The sequence below is a fragment of the Microchirus variegatus genome (genome assembly GCF_963457635.1).
Source record: "Microchirus variegatus genome assembly, chromosome: 2".
Classification (NCBI taxonomy): Eukaryota; Metazoa; Chordata; class Actinopteri; order Pleuronectiformes; family Soleidae; genus Microchirus; species Microchirus variegatus.
Window position 1 is genome coordinate 24,915,144 of NC_139803.1, and position 13,367 is coordinate 24,928,510.

The 13,367-nt window shown below is 40.3% G+C and overlaps 1 protein-coding gene across 1 annotated transcript in view; it reads left to right on the forward strand.

Annotated features, from left to right (window-relative positions):
* Positions 1-13,367, forward strand: part of LOC310938249 (glucosidase 2 subunit beta-like) — a gene marked incomplete at both ends in the record, with an annotated part of 121,327 nt that overhangs the window by 102,411 nt on the left and 5,549 nt on the right. The window lies entirely within an intron of this gene.

The window sequence follows — 13,367 nt, forward strand, 5'->3', positions numbered from 1 at the left end:
GTCACGGAACGCAGTTTTAAGATAATTTGAGGCGAGAAATTGGCCATTTAGAGTCTAAACATGTGCTGTGTGTGTATAGATATGACGTATTTATAGTTCGGCAGCGGCGTTATCGGCGGGGATCAGCTCCGCCTCTGTCAGGACGCCCGGAGCGCACTGAGAGCCGGCACAGAGCAGCTTAGCTCGGCCTGTCCTGAGGACCAATCGCAGCTCTTGCCGTCTCCGTAGTCCCTTGACGGAGTGACGGACACTTAAAAAATATTCCGTGCACCCGGAGACGACGCAGAGGCTCTTCGACAGGTTCTGCGTCGACGCAGAGGACTCTGCGTAGCTACGCAGAGCACTTTACGCAGGAGTATAAATTGGGCTTTAGGCTCTGGCTTTCTTTTTCTTCATCCTCTTGGGATTGAGTGTGTTGACTGATGGACATTGGTGTGAATCGAAACACCTGGGTACTATCAGAGATGCCATTGATTGTCTGTAGAAATGCATCTTCAGATCTCACAAGCTTTTTTTTATTATTTGTTGTGTCCATACACTGACAAGCAACAAAAACACTACCTGAACTGTAACAGTAACTTTCTTGGTCAAATAGGTCATCTTGTTTTTTATGGACTTGACTGAATTACAAAACAAAAAATGTTCTCATCTTTACTTCTATAATCACATATTACGCCAACTTTTTCCACTCTCTCATCTTCATAAACACTTCTGTCATACAGCTATAGGGAAAGCAATCTATATATCACACTGTTTTCTCTGTTTTGTACTTCTTCACTTTGAATTTTAGATTTGAGGTGATAATTGTGGGATGTCGCCTCACTGTCCTGTTCCACTCTCTCATTAGCCTTAACCGTCAGCCACCCGACACTTTTATAGGGTGCAATTATGCAAACGCTATTCCATCGACATTGACACCCTTTAGGGAAAAAAAAGCTTTTATGATTCGTGGCAGCTCCTCCCAAAGAGGAGGACTGGATTGCAGTTCTTTTTGGTGCAGGCACATAAGCTAATGACTTGTTTTGTGAAGAGACAATATAAAGGCCTAAATGACCACGGGAAATTTTCAGCAGTGTCAAAACATTTTGACTCCTGCGATGCGATGCCTTTTGGCTTGACTTATCATCTGGTGGTTGAAGTAAGACAACAACTATAAATTAATAGGAATTATCCATCTCTGGACATATAGTTTTGCTTTTTAGATGGCAAATTAATTGGATCTCTTGAACAGGGCTGTTGTCTTTTTTGCACCGCCACCTCCCACGCTACCCACTCACTTTTAGAGCGGAAAGTGCGATGCTTCACCATGTCTTTTAGAGCAATAACAAGGAAGAACAGAATGCTAACTGTGAGTCATGTGACCCCAGAGCTTCTGCCTGCCTGTCACTCATGGATGTATGGAAGGGCAAAGGGACCAAATGCAACCAGTGGTCAAAACATGCCTCCGACTCATATGGTGTAGTAATTCTGTTTGGAACAAAATCGCTGCCAAATAACACCCAAGGGAAAGATTTCAAATATGTGCACATAAAATGACTGATGTTAATAAGAGAAATCATCTTCTCCTCCTGTATCCCTCAGAAAGATTAGAAGTTTTTGATGTTTGATTTTCCACAGCAAATTGACTTTAGAGAAATGCTGGTTTGACACTTGTTTTATCTTTTCCTAGCACAAACACCTGATTGGTATTTTCTGGGTGTAGCCAGGCGGTGCACCACTACATGATGTACTATATACTGTTTCCAGAGTGTATACGTGAAATGGTTTTGGGGAAGGAGGGGTAGGGGAGATACATGAATCATAGCTTGCACACTGGGAATAAAGTTCATTTTTTATCCAGACAGACCATCAGTCAGAGCTTGCAGGATATGGCTGGGCCTCTGATATCAATCTGCATGGAGGCATCCTCCTTCTCCCCAGAGGGGGTGAGGGGGGAGAGGAGGGTGCTTTGATTTAAACGGCAGCATTTATCACTCCTGCTCCAGCATCCTAAAGGACAACCAACACGTAAGGGAGCAAAAAAAGGGGGAAGAGAGGGAGAAACAACATTAACATGTGTGGCCTGCCAATGAAAGTGAAGCTGCAGCTGTGACTACTGTGCCACTGACACCGCTAATGCTTGCCTGCATCATTTCGACCAATTTGTATTAGTTATGTTCCGTTTCCGCATTAAATTGATGGTGTTGCGGCTGGATTCTGATAATGGCTCATGGCCAGCACTCAGTTTGTGAAGTGCGTCAAGGCTCATAAAAGTTACAATTGTTCCTTGAGCCCCAACCTTCCTTCATGCTTGGTTTTGCAGCGTAGTTGGCATTAGACCATTAACTATACAAATGTTCTTAAGGAACAATAAATCAACCTGGGAACATTCTTTTGTAGCTGCTTGCTCTTATATTGTGGCCACACACAGTGCCATAAAGATTTCATAAGGCACAGCAGTCATGCTGCATGCTCCCAATTATCTGTAAATGTAGATATTATACAACTCCTATTCACCTCTCGAATTCCAATGTCTCCGTTTTCCATTTCGCTTTTCTGCCTTTCAGACTCAGCAGCTCAACCGCTTTTCGAAATGGCCATTGTAACAATAACATCAGCAACGATAATGATAACAGAGTAGAAGAAAATGCTTGCATTGCGACAAACCCCATCCCTCTGTGACAGCGTCGTCCATCTTCATAATGTCCACGCCCCCGCCCACACCAGGCATGCTGCCTACAATGACGGGACAGTAAACATGGTGTTTACAAAAATTCACTCCATCCGAAAAGACAAACAAATGCACACGTACACAATCAGTAATGTGCAGGAGCATATACGGTCAGTGCAGCTCTACCGCCTCGTGATTAACTGAGCTTACATAATATGAAACTATTGACTGAAGAACACACACACAGAGCAGAGTATATACTAAACAGAACATTGATCACCCTTTGTCACCAGCATGTCACATTTATTTCCCACCAGCCTTGGTTGTATTGATGTGTTTCTCTACAACTATCACAGCCAAAGTGTGTTTGTGTGTGTACATATAATATATACATATACATATATATACATATGTATAGTGGTAGTAAAGAATGGTGTTTTAAAGTTTGCAGTACTTGCTGTTTGCGGAGTGTGTTTATTCCCAACTACTGATTACATGGTACTATAATATATCTAATGCATTAGCAGTCAAGGTTCCAGCTTTAGCCTCTTTGTATGTTGCCGTTTGTTGACGTGAAGATATGACTAATGAAATACAGTGACTCAACAACACTGTGTGCATTGAGTCTTTATATAAAGACTCCTTTAGTCTAATTTTCACCCTGTACTCATTCTTGACAAACAGTTTATCTGTACACCAAACAACGCCTATGCCCTGTTCTTAGTACCTACAGGGTGTTCATGAAGCCAAGGAAGGATGGCCAAGAATATTACCTCATCAGTCACTGCCTAAGGACTTTCCCAAAGTGCAGCACCCTTCAAATTCTCACAAGTCATTATCACAAAGATTGGACGAGGTTGCATTTAGTGGAACCTCAGTGAGGCATAAGTGCCCACAAAATGTGGCAGACAAATACAGCATTATTGTAAAGATTGGTGTAGCATTATGAAGGCAATACATGGTAATACCAATTATGCTAATAATAACGATAGTGATGTAAAATACATATACAGAAGTATTATGTACGTCATAAGGTGTGACGTCATGTTTAAAATGTGTTAAAACGAGTCTCTAAAGTAACAGTAAACTTTGAAAACAGACGCACACACAGTACACGGGTACGCATAGGCACAAACCTATGTAGCCTTCAGTTTGCGTAAAAAACTCAAAACATTGAGTATGCCCATTGTAGGCTACTGTAAAACATAATGTCCAAAATGGCTGCCCCTGTAGAGCTGAACTGCTCATTCTGGGTTAATGGAAAAAAAAAAAACAATCCATACAATCAGATGATTGTATACTTATCTGGATTTATTATATCATTATTTTTGCCACAATTTCTGCCAAGTGAACACAATTTCAACTACATTTTACACACTGGACCTTTAAAGCAGTCAGATTGATGCAGCTCTTTACAACCATTCATGTGTGGTATTAATTTTATCTCATGCAGGTTACAGCTGATTGAAAGAGTTGGGTGTTTTGTCCAGGCAGAGAAAATGTAAGCCTTAATCTAAAGCAACATTAAACTTGAATGTTGTTATTGCTGAAGCAGTAACACCATAATGGTAAACCACAGGAAAATAAGTGAATGCAGTGACATTATATCACCACTGCAAAAATGATGACGGTGCACACAACAAAGCAAAATGTACTTTCAGTCTCTCCTGGGCAGAAACGGAAAGTCTGCATCTGACTAAAAACAAAGTGAACAGATTGTCATTGAAGGGGACAATCAAATATATAACAGAGAGTGCCTGGAGCAGCCAGCACCAAATATACAGTAACATCTCATTTTAATTTCTCTCAAATGAGCTTAAATACATGCAGCAGCACAGCTCACTATCACTGTGATCCATTTAAGTTTTTAAAAGTCTCCAGGATGTACATTGTCAGCATTAAGTAATTAGCTTATTATACAAAACATTTACTGCAAAAAAAAAAACATACAAAAAAAAGCTTTCACAACAGAGCTTGGCCATAATAACCTTTCATCATGAGCAGGAGTGCATTTGAAATATTCATGTGGCTTTCAGAGTTCGTTTAGGATAAATACATGGAAATGGTTCCAGCTGTAGAGATATAAGAGACACAGAGAGGTTTGGACTCAGAATCATTCAAATATGTCACTGAAATATGAACAAATGTTTATTTTACACTTCATTTGTCATTTAGGACAAAAAAGGTGCCGAGATTAGGTAGACAAAGAGAAAAATCGGGAGCATGTTTGTAGAAATGTGATTGGACAAAACCAAAATTTGAAAACACTGACAACTATTTTACTATGATGCATCTTCCTCCAGACAAAGGAGAGTGGGAGTGATACAAATGTAGCTGTGGAGGAGGAAGGGATCAGTTGAAGGGTCATCCAATGTGTTTTGTTTAGGGACTCCTGGGAAATCAGGTGGCAACGCAGCTGGGGTCACGGGGGTCGACGCGTGTCTTCCTGCAAAGTTCAAGGAGCTCGGCCTTCTATTGTGCTGAGGTCAAACTGCTCTGCACTCATCATCATCGAGGGCGCACAAGGAGAGAGTAAAAGGCAGTGCTGAAATTGCACACAGCCCGGTAGGCAGCTTGCGTGGTCACCCTTCAACCTTGGAAACACACTGTGTTTGACGGCCCAAACTTGAAATACGCCCAAGCATCCAAGGCTGGAAATGAGATAGACAAAACAGAAATAATAATAACTCAACACTGCTGGGCAGACACAAATATACAGACTGTTAAAAAAACAGGTGGAAGGTCTACAAAGGAAAGATTGTCATCACTCTGGTTATGACTCAGACTGTACACTTTAAAAAAGAAGAGGAAAAAAATGTAGGTTATTGATTTTTCAATTTATGGATCCTCTGATAGACGGAAATACATTGGTTGTAGAGGAAGGCACAAACTTAGTGGAGGGGGGAGAAAAAAGAGAAAAGGGTATTGTGAAACTTAAAAGAAACAAAAAGCTAATTAGTATTGTCAGTTACTCCTGCAGGTTCACATTACTCAGTATTCAAACCCACAGGTCTCCCTAGAACTGCTTTATTGAACAGTAGATTTTCAAACGGCAAACAGTGGAGAAGCAAGGTAGCCTAGCAACATTGAAACCTCAGTGAATGACTGCATATGCCCACTGCGATGGAGCCAGGCAGTTGGAAAAAAAATGACAGTAAAGAGCAACCCCAGAGAGAGTGGGATGTTCTGGCCACCGTGAAAAATACAAATAGGTTGGCTGTTTGCAGCGTTTTTACTGTAGACATACGTATGCTTTTTACAGATCTGACTGTTTTTTTTTAGCCTTCTACACATGTAGGATAACACTTTCTCCCACAGGCTGCCAGGCTTGTGACCCTATATTGTTTTTTGCACTATGCAGTTTTCGTATTGCTCTAAATAAAAGATCCCCAGAATGTACAGTACTGTGAACAAGTCATAGGGCTCCAGCAGCTTTGTTTGTTTTTAATGTCTGTCAAATTCTATGATTTTTGGCATTTGGATTGGAATGATGTGATTGAAAGCTGGTCTTATATGCAAGCTGTACATGAGTTTAACCTTTCAGGAGATGTTTCTCCACATGAAATAGTTGGAGAAACACAGGTTTTGACACTTTCACCTGTAGAAGATGTTTTTTTCTCCATATTGTCTGGATGTGTTCCAGTAAGGTGATGAAGAAATAGAATTATACTATGGTCATTATAGCGTTGCTATAACCACAAATCTAATGGTGGTCTAAGACTTTTTCTCAGTACTGTAACAGAAAATCCTCAGTTACTGAGAGAAAGAGGTGCAAAGCTGTGGGTGCCTCCAGGCTGTCAAACTCCTTTCAGTGGCCTCAGCTCAACTGATCCAGCTGTGCAAATTAATTAGCAAGCATGCAGACTCTGCTCTGTAGACATAGTAAAATAAAAAATATGTATACATGATCAGTAACGGTCAATTTGTCATTAAGCTAACTTAAATCTTTAAAGGTATAAATAGGAGTGATGGTTTGATGGAAAATATATCATGTCCTTTTTCCGTCGAAGATTAATTACTGCTCACTTGCAGTTTTTTTGCTCTGGCTGCGCATGTATAAACAGGAGAAAATTACTGTAGGTAATTATCTCGATTGGTGGCCATTTTATTGCACAGCGATCACAAGGGAGCTGTAAGATTATTACTGTGAAACTGCTCCGACTCGAGCAGGTTACAAATGAGCACAAAGAAACTGAAAATCGACCCGAGATTGAATCAGGAAATAACACAGTTCAACACCTCTTGACAGAATAGCCTGACTTAGGGGTGGGCAGTCGCCGGCTAAAATCTGCTAAGTAAATTTTCCAGGCAGTTTTAACATCCACTTTATTAGACACCTTAAGAAATGGACATTGCACCCGATGTGGTCCTGTACTGCTGTACTCCTGCTTCAAGGTTTGATAAGTTACGTGCTCTATGCTCTTGTCTTACTAAAGTCGATGTCATAGTGTTTGACAGGTTATTTGAAAAACAGCTACTGCTATTTCCTTTGGATTTATTTATCGATTATTTATTTAATTTTTACTTTATTGACTATTTATGTTCTTTTTGTGATTAGAGGGACTGTACGCTGTACTTTTAATTAGTGTTGGGCCGGTTGTGCCGTTAACGGCATTTACACATGGCACGTTTCCATGACAACTGACCGGAAAAAGGCACGCGTTGACCCAGTGCGCTGGTTATTTGTAGCGCTGCTCTTTTCGTTTAATAAACAGACCGCTCCAGTTCCACTGTAGGTGCGCTAAAGGAGCTAACGCAGGTGACGGAGCTAACTGGTAAACAGTGCCTGGACTCGGGTGACACGGCACGAACATTTGGGTTACTTTAGAGACTCATTTTCACAATCGGGAGTCAGGTTAATATGTCACGTGCCTTTTTCCAGTCAGTCGTCATGGACACGTGTCATGCTAACATTAATGGCGTTACCGGCGTTTATGGCCCAGCACTACTTTTAATGCATATAACTATAAACTAAACTAACTACACTAGTTCTGTAATGTTTCAACATCCACCGCCCCATTCCATGTCATTTAGATTAGATTTAGAAGCAAATTAAAAAAAAAAAAACACACCTTTGTTTGAGTAGTTTGTAACAAATAGTTTTTTCTGTGTGTTACACATTACATATCTTGTTTTGTGTGAGTATTGGCTGCCTAAGTTGCAGCTACTGGGTATTCGAATAAATAATGAAGAATTGCAGTGAATGTGTGATGTCTCCATCCAGTACTATACTTGCTATGTATTCATGACGGAACCGTCTTTTTCTTTTCTATAGATGTTATAGGTTTTATTATTTATGTGCATTTTCATTGTACAAGCAGCCCATAAAAGTTAAACACAGTGCTCCAGTTCTTCATACATAATCTAGATTATCTTGCTCTCCTGATTACATTTTTCATTAAACTGTCACAATGATAACAAGCACACACATTATTTTTCAGTAAAAAGACTAATGGCTGCTTGTTGCTTTACTCTCCACTGCTTTGCTGAATGAGTTTTGAGTGATGCTTCCTTTCATCTGTTCATATCAAAGCCGGTTGAGGCCCTTAATTGTTTTGATAGCCGTTTTTTAAATGTATCTATTTTATTATTATTATGCTTTTCCACCTTATCTGAGCCGTAATAATTTAACCCACAAAGTAACACCAGTTCCACCAGAACAAGTGCATAATTATACATTTAAGTGTTCTACTTAATGGGCTCATTTTCAAGCTGTCAAGGTCATTCGCTGGAGTGTCATTAGCAAAAAGAGGGGGCCCTCTTTACCTGGGAACATTGCAGACGCTTAATGCCCAACACTCAAGGAGAGCAGACCATGGTTTACCAGTCCAGTCAGTCAGGAAGTCATGTAACACACTAATATAGAACACGCCATGTCTATTTATGTATATTTATGTTGCCACACTTTGTGACAATCTTGTGTGTCTGAGGAGAGGGTTAAAATAGTCGGCAGTGGAGGGTGGGAGGAGTTGACACTGTGAACCCCCGATGGCCTTTCTGTTGGGTAACCATGGCAACATCTAGCCCACTCGTTAATGAGGCACAAGTGAGCTGTTAACAGAATACTGATTTGGGTTTGACATCAGCCTTGATTCATATGTGTCAGGAGTTGTTGATAAAATATGCACCCTGAATTTTTTTCCATAACCGCACATAAAAATCGTCTCAGTGTTAATGCAGCACCATGTAGGTTATACTCAAAAGTGTTGGAGTAATAATTCGGGTTCATGTGCTGCATTCAAGAAAACTGGCCTACAAAACAAAAGCCAGAATTTTACTGTCATTTCAGCAGTTGACATGCAAAAGATTTATTGATATTATGTATCTGCTAAAGTCTGTGATGCTCAACCGAGTCACACTTGTCGTGCACATGTTCCAGTCTTCCCCGAGGCATGTAAATCCATATTGCAGAAAGTCGGCTTGACATTTGTGCTGTGCAGTGTGAGCTCTGGGCTCTGCTGGTACTGGTGCCATTTGTTTCCCAGATTATGTTGTTGCTGTTGGATTATCAGGAGGAGAGACATCTTGAGACAGCCAATCTGATTCTTGTTGTTCTTGAGCTGGAAGACTGTTTTTCTTTTGTTCTTTCCGTCTTTTTTTTTCTTCCTTTTTTGAAAAGCCATCTCTCCATCTTGCCTGACAGCAAGCTTTGTATGGTCATGGCAAAATTATAATTTTTTGTTTATTTTGTTCATGAACACATTCGACCTTCGCCGTAAAACAGATTTCATCACTGGTACACGCAGTTTAATGCAAAAACCTTTCCTACTTTAAACATACATATAAATAAGATTTTTAACCTTTTTCCACAACTATCTGGCAACCCCTAGAAATACATGAAATGAATAAAACAGTATAAAATATTTTTTTTTTGTATATCAGCCTGTGAAAGCAAAGTCCTGGCTGAGCGTGTGCCCTTCACATGTTCCAACACGTATGAATTATTTATTAAGGCGCTGGGCACAATGGGTGGTAGGAGCACCAGTGGCTGGCACGGTAATGACAGTGCCTGGGCTCATCTCAGAATGCCGTTCTCTGATTGGTGACCTTACTTGAGTGGCAGAGGTTAGCAATGCTTGCTCCTTCTTGGCTATAAGAATGGGGCCTCTTTTTCTGTGTCTGCCTGTGTGTGTGTGTGTGTGCGTGTGTGTGTGTGTAGCGCTGCTTCACAGAATCCAAATTAAGCAGGGTCTTCCAAATTGCTCTCTCTCCCTCTCTCTCTACCTGCCAGTGCAGCGCCGTGCCTCATGGTGTAAATGATTAGCACGTTAACAGCATAGTGAGGGGACTAACTTGCTGCTCCAGACCCCTTGTTAAAGCAGTGAAAAAGCCTGGCTGTGAGCTATAATTCATTGCAGTGGCAGCTAATGAGTGGATTCTACGGTGGGAAGGTGACAGTAATAAGTACAGACGTTACACCATCTTAACACAGGTACTGTATGTCATTAGTAATGCACAAGGTTAGGATTCAGAGGCTGATGGGTAGAGAAGTATTTACATGTAATCTAATCATGTGCTGGCTTATCCGATCTTTGACAGATGCTGCAAATTGGTGTGTGTATGAGTGGCTTTGCTTAATTCTCTTTATTAACAAGGGAGTGAGAGGATCTGCCTGTTAAGGCTGTGTATTGACAAGCATTTGGCAATATGATACATATTGCGATACGATATTTTGGGATTCTACAAAATATTTCACCCCCCAAAAATATTCAGTTTCAAGAAAAACTCCCATAATAAAATAGCATTTTATCTTAAAAGCAGGAAGTGGAAGTGGAGTGGGAGAGCGAATTGGCCAAAAATCCTGCTGTCAACTAGAGCTTGGAGCCTTTAGTACAACACAAAACCACTGTCAGAAAACTGTTGACAAGAATATTGACATGGATACACAGTGCTTTCAAACAATTAAGTATCACACCATGAAATATTGTGACATTTTAGTGCATAATAAATATTTTCTTACACCCCTTTTGCCTTTAGGGCTATGTATCATTTTTCATCATTTCACTACTAGTGCACCTTTTTTTTTTAATTTATCCACTTGCTTATGTTATGTTATATCAAATTTGATTTAAAAGACATAAATAATTGTCCATAATTTATAAAGTAATTATATTTTAGAGCTTCTTTACTTGTTATAAGATAAGTCCTATACATAGAGTAAATTTTTTGGCCATTTCTATTGTCACAAAGAAAGTGCTGAAGGCAGTTTTCTTTGCTAGAGAAAGCTATAGACACAGAGACGACACAGGGTAACTACTGTGTTCTTTTCTGCCTGTGGTTTTGTTCATCCAATTTGTCTCCAGTGAAGGCCCAGGGTCTCAAAACATACTCACAATCACAGAGACATGCATCACACAAATTCACATTTCTTGGCCCAGATCGCTCCCCCCACTCAGTGCATGCAGCGTGTTTTAACACCAGAGTCGAGTTGTCTAAATGATAATTACTTATGAAAGGTTGATTTGTGACTATATCAGAGGGGATAATTCTCCACTCAGTGTTGAGCAAGATTAGGGGCGGATCTTCTGGATTTATCACTCAAGGCATAAGGATTAGCGCTGCTGTGAAGTTTAAAACAGAATCACTGCCGAGTGGCGACCACATCCTTTTAAAGAAATAAGAGGAGCTTATATCGGCTAAAGCCATTATCACACGAAGAAAAGGAAGTTAATCAGCTTTTTTAACACTAATTATTCCTAATGAGGATTAGGTAAAAAAAAAAAAAGACAATATTCTGAGACCATATTTCAGAACCATTTTACCTGCTCTTTAGACTCGCAGAACACCAAAGGTCTCAAGCAGCTAAAACTGCATTTTAATGGTATTGTTGTTGCTACTTGATGTAATTAAATCACACTTCCATCTGTATCACACCTTTGTAAGTTCAGACAAGAAATTAAATGGAATTGACTCCTTAATGTGCGCAGTCAGAGGCTTAGATCGCCTAGGTCCACCATCTCATTCACAATGCAAAGTAAATGCACGGATAATGGGTTTAGCTGGTAAGATATGCTGCTGTTACAGGTTTATCTGCGCTGCAAAGTGCATTTCATGGCATTATCGGAGGCCAGACAAAGAATGAGTCATAGCTCAGATATATGTAAATACAATTCTTAACATTATAAGTCTTAAAGTAGCACATGTTTAATATCTCCCGCCATAAATAATTAAAAGGAAATCTGTTTCTGATCTGTCTCCATGTGGTCAGAAATGTATTTCCACAAAAGCTAAGAAGGGATTTACTCTGCCCTGCCCATGATAATCTTTTTACATATTTTAATCACTTTCATTCTTGTGTTTCACTGAATTTAAGATGTGTCTGCTTTCCTTCCTCTACCCTTGGAAATCAGTGTACTGAATAGTAATGTTGGGTGTGAGCTGGGCAAGCGAGCTATGTTTCCAGCTTGGCTGCAGAAAGCAGGTGTTGCAGTTCAGTCAACATGAAGAAAATATATACAGTAACCCAGATAATTTAAGGAGACTGGCCCTGCTGCTGCAAGTGAGCATCATGTGTATCATGGCTGCAGCTTAAAACCAAACAATGATAAATTGGATGAGAAAATGAAGTTGTCATTGTGTCAGGGGGCCTATTTTTGCACATTCGAGATGTGCTATATCGTCTGTCACAGAGTCAGAATACCATATAGTCATGTTAATGCTGTAAAATTAAGTAATAATGTCCATTGTGTAGGTGTAAATACCTATCTATTCTGGTAATAAGCCAATACCTGCAAGTGCAATAGTGCAAGAAAGTATTATGGCATGGAATGATCTGTCAATACAAGATTCCATCTTGTGATTCCTGTGTGTCCAAATGACTCGAGTGTCTTGGCCACATCTCGGTGATAACTCGAGCCTAATTGACAGGGCCGACGCTGCCCCCTGGGGCTCAGGAGGGCTGACGGAGTGTGAATAGAGATTAAAGAATCAAGTGAACGAAGGTGAGGTGTGGGAATGAGGTGTGTCTGGGGATGGGGTTTGCAACGTAGGAGGTGATGTGCAAGGGTTTGCTGGTCAAGTAGAAGCAAGAGCCAAAGCACTGTCACGTCTCTGCTTACCATCTCTGCTGGCCCTGACAGCAATCCATTTGAGGGCCTCCTGGTGCTAACAGAGTGCTAAAACCCAATCAAACAAGCTGGAAGGGGGAAAAGGCGAGACGCTCAGGCCCAGCCGGCTTCCACTTGTGTGAGCAATTCACCTCTGAGTGACCCATTTAGGTATCTTAAATAAGCTGTGCACATCATGAACAGCAGAAAAAAACACACTGGGGGACCTGTGACTGTGTCAATAAAAGTGCTTTTAAAATCCATGAGATCTCCATGTTTTCCCTATTGAAGGTCAAATGAGGGGGAAAAAAATGCCTTCAAACAAGGTACATTGTTATTGATATTACCAGAACACAACCGAGTAGAATGTTGTTGTTTTTTTCTATTTCTATTTTATCTATTGTTAGAGTGCTTCATTAATATGGCCTAACTGGTTTGTTGTTAAGCAACATGATAATGCACAAACCTTATCACAAGAATTGAACTTCAACATGACTCGTAAAGATGTAAGTAGAGAAAACACAAGAGCATAGATCTTTCCTACAGTGTCAAAACGCTTCCTTATTTATTTATTTATTTTAATCCTAAAACTGGACGTTGTGAATTGACCACCACAATCAAAATACCGTTGACCATAACCAACCAATCTAAATCGATGCTAGAGTCAGGCA